Raw genomic sequence first — 6,208 nt, forward strand, 5'->3', positions numbered from 1 at the left:
AAACGGGATGAGATGAACTCCAGCACGTGGCAGCACTTGGCCAAGAGATGTTGTGCCTCTAGCCATGGAGTGAGCACACAGTGGCCACCATGTTAGGCAAACAGCTGCTGCTTTTGTATGGTCATTCATTATTTTAAAATTACAGATGTCTAAAAATAGGACTTTTTTCCTAGCAATCTTTATAAGTAGAGGTTCTTTCAAAAAATACATATTGGTTCAAATGATTTTGACATTTTAAATTTTCTGTAAGGCAAGAGAAAACTTTTTAATGACAGACGTGATTTCTAAACTTCAGACTTACCGCCCATAATCAAAACCTGTGAGTAATTTCTAATAGGGAGCAAAGTGTATGTGTGGTGTATTAAAACACCAGCACATATGGGAAATAGCTAATGGCCTGCAAACCTCCTGTTCAAGGAAATATTTTCCCCAAAAAAACAATTACACTGTGGCTATTTGAAAAGTAACAGGCATTTATCAGCAAAACAAGCTGCTAAACAAGCAATGGCAATTTTCCCATTTCTTATCCCATTACTCTGTGGAGCTATTGATACGTTTGGTCTATGGCCAGAACAGGACTAGGTCATAGCAGATGTTTCATGAGGGCAGCTCTGCGTGCTAAAAATCATCTGCCTTTCTAGAATCTCCTTTCTCAGAAATGATTTTTCTTTACGGGTTCACTTTTTTCCTGACTATTAATTTGCAGTGAGGAAAATAAACCCAACCTCATTTAGCTTTCCAGAACTGCCGGAGAAGTTATGCAAGAGAAACTTCCTGTTGACAAGACACATATGTCTGTCTACTTCGAGTCCTGCTTACCTGGATTTTCAGTGAGTTTATTGAAAAATCAAAAGAAAAAAAAAAAGTAAATAGGACCTTTTATAATATTTAGCATATTAAGTGCCTTATGGAATTCTGTGGACCGGATTCTGGCACTGCTCTCAAAGACTTAACAATTTTAGAATAAGCAAAAGAGTAGCCAAGACAAACAAAAGGAAGATGGTAGGAGTGGGGGGGAGGGTGAATGAAGTGACAGGATTTTTACCAGAAGACTGTAATGGGTTGGTTTACCACTTCCCATTTCGGAAAAGAAACTTGTCAAAACTTCAGAAAGTTGGGAGTGTGACAGTAAAGGGTTAGTTGGGAAGGGTGAAGGCAGTGGAGAGGCAAAATGGAAGGAAGTGAGGTAGAGACAAAGGGGGTAAGAGTGGCCAGGAGTGGGACAGCATGGAGGAAGAGAGCAGGGTGAGCTGCAGGACAGCGGGTGCACATGTGAGCAGGGTGGGACTGGGGAGGACGTGGGACAGGAAGACAGCACTGCAAGGAGTTGAAAATAACACTTCGAAACCAGGTGATTCAGCTATAAAAGAAACTTTGAGTTGACCATAGGAATTAAATTTAAAATGACCACAAGGTCCTCGAAGCATCTGTCTTGTCTATTCTTGGGTCATAAATAAAGGGAACCTGATTTTCTGAGCAGCTGAGAACTTGTGGGTCTTGCACTGAGCAGGGTTTGCAGGCTTCTGGCCATGCTGTCACAAATCAACAAGCTCTTAGATCCCATACCACCCAGCTTCCCATGCACGTTCCCTTCACTCCCGTATTGGTAGCACTACCACCATTTGCAGCTATTAGAGACATGGTTAGATACAGATTTTAACATAAAGGAATGCTTACGGTGACCACTGTTTTCCCCTTGTGTGCTGTTTATGTGTCCGTTTCGCTGTCATTGCTGCTTGAACCCTCTCTCTGTTTCTTCCCTTTCTTTACTTATCCTTTCTTAGGCTGTACCGTTCTTTGGAGGAGCCATTGCCCATGTCCATCCCGTGGTTCAGTCCTTTCTGTGTTTAGCTGGAATCCTGGGGTAAAATGTCTCCATTCAGGAAGAGGAATCAGTTGGTTTCTTAGGTAGGTTTGTCTACTGTGAGGGGAGAGGTCTGGTACTCCTGCACGCAGATAAGGCCTGGTGCATACGTCAGCCATGGTGTCATGGGTGGGCAGGTCTCATGTTGCTTTTGCAGGTGAGCAGACCTTAGTTATTCTGAGGTTTGCAATCATCATGAGCCAAGATAAATTGCCTACAAACATGAAAGAAGTTTCTTCTCCAGTTCTGAGGAAGATTGTCTTTGAGGAATATTATTTCCCATCAACTCTACCTCTTTTTACCTGATGCATTATCCCTTTGAAAGGCCTATTTGCAGAATGTGTCAGAAGAGACCTGCCTATGACTTCTTCTGGAGACAGTCAGTGCCTCCCTGAACACTGGCCAAAAGTGATGTGATGGCTTCTTTCTCAGCTCCTCCCACAGGCCAGACAGGCTGGCTCTGGTGTCCCTCTGGCCATCCAGGGGGGCTGACCTCAGAGCCTTCACTATTGGATTTTGCAGACCAGTAACTTGTGGGCTCATCCTCTTTTTTTTCATTTTTTTTTTTCCCTAGTGGTGGTGTTTTCATGTCATGCAGATGTTCATTCGTCCTAAAGAAAGAAGCTGTTGTGTTCTCTGCTCTGCCACTGCCACAGCATGTCAGATGACTTCTTAAGCCCATCATGAACTGTTTCTTGGGTAGTGGTGCAGTGCAGATTTTATGGGACATCATCTATCTTTGAGCACTTCTTCCACAGCCCTGTGCTTTCTTGTAGGCTCGCAAGTCCCTTTTAATCCACAAGGGTCCTACCACTTCCATTTAATTCATCAGAGTAGAGGCTACTCTGATGGACCCAGCAAGAAGAGCTGACAAAATTGATCTCGAAATAGCCCAGTGTTTTGTTAAAATGAGATTTTGCATGCTTGGGGATAGGAACCAAATGGGCAAAGGATGCACTTGAATGGACAGTCCTGGATGTTTCAGTGTCACAGGAATATTGTTAAGTGCTGGCAGTCTCATTTTTAAGAGGGAGTGGGGGTTTCTCTCTTTGCAGCAAGGACTTTTGGTAGGTATGTTTTGCTCTGCATACCTCACACCTGAAGGGAAATGTGACAGACAGGAGATACCAGGGCTGTGAGGGAAAATGTGTCAGATGAAGCAGTGTGAGGTCATATAGCAAATCAGTCAGGAGCCTGGGTTAGATGTGGCTCTTTCAACTTCCATACCAGTTTTCACTGCTGCAAAGCTGTGCTCCTTCTGCTCTCCAGAGTCAGCCAGGGCAAGAAGCTGCTCCACTGAAATGCAAAGGCCACTCGCATGTGTAGTTCTGTCACCTGCCACGTGTGTGTGTTTGTGTGCCCAGTGGGCAGGTAACAGCGTTAGAAATGCTTATCATAGAATAGTTTGTGTTGGAAGGGACCTTAAAGATCATCTAGTTCCAACCCCCCTGCCATGGGCAGGGACACCTTCCACTAGACCAGGTTGCTCAAAGCCCCGTCCAGCCTGGCCTGAACACTGCCAGGGAGGGGGCAGCCACAGCTTCTCTGGGCAACCTGTGCCAGTGCCTCACCACCGTCCTAGTGAAGAATTTCTTCCTTATATCTAACCTAAATCTACCCTCTTTCAGTTTAAAACTGTTACCCCTCATACTATCACTACAGTCCCTGTAAAAACTCCCTCCCCATCTTCCCTGTAGCGCCCTTTAGGTACTGGGAGACCATTATAAGGTCTCCCCAGAGCCTTCTCTTCTCCAGACTGAACAACCCCAACTCTCTCAGCCTGTCCTCGTAGGGGAGGTGCTCCAGCCCCCCAGTCATCTTTGTGGTCTCCTCTGGGCCCACTTGAGCAGGTCCATGTCTTTCCATGCTGAGGACTCCAGAGCTGGACACGGTACTGCATGTGGGGTCTCACAAGAGTGGTGCAGAGGGGGAGAATCACACACCTTGACCTGCTGCCTACACTTAATGTAGCCCAGGATACAGTTGGCTTCCTGGGCTGTGGGCGCACATTGCTGGCTCATAGGCAGTTTTCCATCCACTGCTACTCTCAAGTCCTTCTCCTCAGGGCTGCTCTCAATCCACTCATCGCCCAGCCTGTGTTTGTGCTTGGGGTTGCCCCAGCCCATGTGCAGGACCTTGCACTTGGCCTTGTTGAACTTCATGAGGTTTGCACAGGCCCATCTCTCAAGCCTGTCCAGGTCCCTCTGGACGGATCCCTTCCTTCCAGCATTTCGACCTCACCACACAGCTTGGTGCTGTCGGCACACTTGCTGAGGGTGCACTCCATCCCACTGTCCGTGTCCCCAACAAAGATGTTAAACAGCACTGGTCCCAGCGCTGACCCCTGAGGAACGCCACTTGTCACCGCTCTCCCCTTGCGGACATCGAGCCACTGACCGCAACTGCTGACCCTCCAGCCGGCCTTCATAGAATCCTGTTGCGTGTAGCTTTATCAGCGGAACCGGTTTTTGCAATCCTTTTATGGAGCTCCGGGTGCTTTGCACAGCCCGCCCCCCCCACCCGCGCCTTGCCGGCAGTGCGCGGAGACCCGTGCTGACACCTCGTGGTGCAAAGCGCTCCCTCGGCGTTCCCAGGCCCCTTCTGCCCTCCCAGCGCTGCCTTTGCCCACGGCGGCTCCTAGCTGATGTGGGGTTGCAGAAAGGTTGCTTTACAGGAGCAAAGCAATCATTCGCATTTTAGATCCTTATTTCCTCATTTGAGGTACCTGGTGCGGTGTCCTACCGGCTTGCCGTTACACCAATGTCCCGAAATCACTTGGGCTCAACTGGGATTCTTACATCTCTGTAAAAACTTTTGTTGTCTCTTAAACGTTGGGGTGGAGTTCGTCCGGGTTCTACTTTCAGAATGCGTTGTAAGGGGAGCCACGGGCAATTGTGGTGAGACCCGAGTTTGTGACTAAATCGTGACCATCATTGTAAAGGATTTAACAGAGCTTGGCTCTACAGGAACTGATCAGGAAAAGCAGGGCAGCTGTAAGCTTTCAATTCATTTTAGATATAAGCTATACTTTAACTTCTCTGGGCTTGCCTTCTTGACTGACAGGATGCGTATTTGTCAGTTATTGGAGAACGCATATTTGTTCTGCCACCTAGTGCCCAGTTCTAGAAATACTCAAAGCAAGCTTTTTCGGGTGTTACAAAAAGTTATTTGGGAGTTACAAGTTATTTGCTAATTTCCCTTTTAAGTTTTTATAAACACAATTAGTGGTGCGGTGTAAGCTTCATTTTTAGACTTAGGTAGGCCTCTGATAGTAACAAATCATACTCAGCACCTTCTACTATTTGGAAGTTTTGGGAATACCAGGGAATAGCATGTGCTTATTTTATATCTCCTCATATGTGTGTATGGTGTTTTGAAGGCAGTAAAAAGCCATGAGAAACTTCGACTAAACGTGTTCTTTCAGACTTGTGAGTTATACACATATTCTTACTTAACTAGTACTTTTAAGGATTACCAGTGCTAATAAGGATTTGTAGACTGGAGTCCTAAATTCCTTCATCTATATTATAATCATGCTACCCATACAAGAAAATGCAAGCCTTTTTTTTAGCTGTTGGACTCCTGGTATAAAATCAAATGCTCCTGCATGTGTGAATGTGCCTGTGTACTACCCTGCCATGACTATGGTTGCCACAGAAAACGCTCGGGCAGAAGGTACAAGTGGCTTTAAACCCACAAGACACTGTGTCTGTCACATTAAGTAAGTGCTGTGCTGTGCTCTGTGGACAGAACGAGGCTGGGGTTGGTGTTTAAGCCCTGGGGTATTGCCCAGTTGATGCAATGAGTTGGTCCCTCTCGTTGCACGGGTCCATTGGCTCTCCCTTGCCCTGTGCTGCTCAGGGGTGCCCTGGGCCAGGAGAGACCTGGCATGCACCACGGCAGAGGGATGATGAAATACTGCAGTGGGCTTTTAAAGGGGATGACACAACCAGAGTTGTTGCTTGGATTGCCCCAGTGGGAAGGGAGCAATAACAATCACTTGTAAAATTGCATCAGTAGACATAGAAATGGTGGCACTGTCACCATGGAGATTTATTTATTCTCCTAAAAGTAATTCAAGGGTCATTTAAGGGTCCTTCTCCTACAGGGCCCATTCTTTCCTGAGTACCTTCCACAGGATACCCACTCTGGGACTGAAAGCCGTTAAATGGCACAGATCTCCTGTTCTTACACCCACTGTTCCTGCTTGTCCTACAACCAATGCCAGGGTGGTGGGCTGGCACATTGGAAACGATTGACTGGTCAAGGCTGGTGTATCTGGACATGTGGCTGCAGATATCTATTGCTACCCAGGCACTCTACAATACAAAATTAGCCCTGTTT

This window comes from Athene cunicularia (assembly GCF_003259725.1).
Source record: "Athene cunicularia isolate RWA chromosome 3 unlocalized genomic scaffold, athCun1 chr3_part1, whole genome shotgun sequence".
Classification (NCBI taxonomy): Eukaryota; Metazoa; Chordata; class Aves; order Strigiformes; family Strigidae; genus Athene; species Athene cunicularia.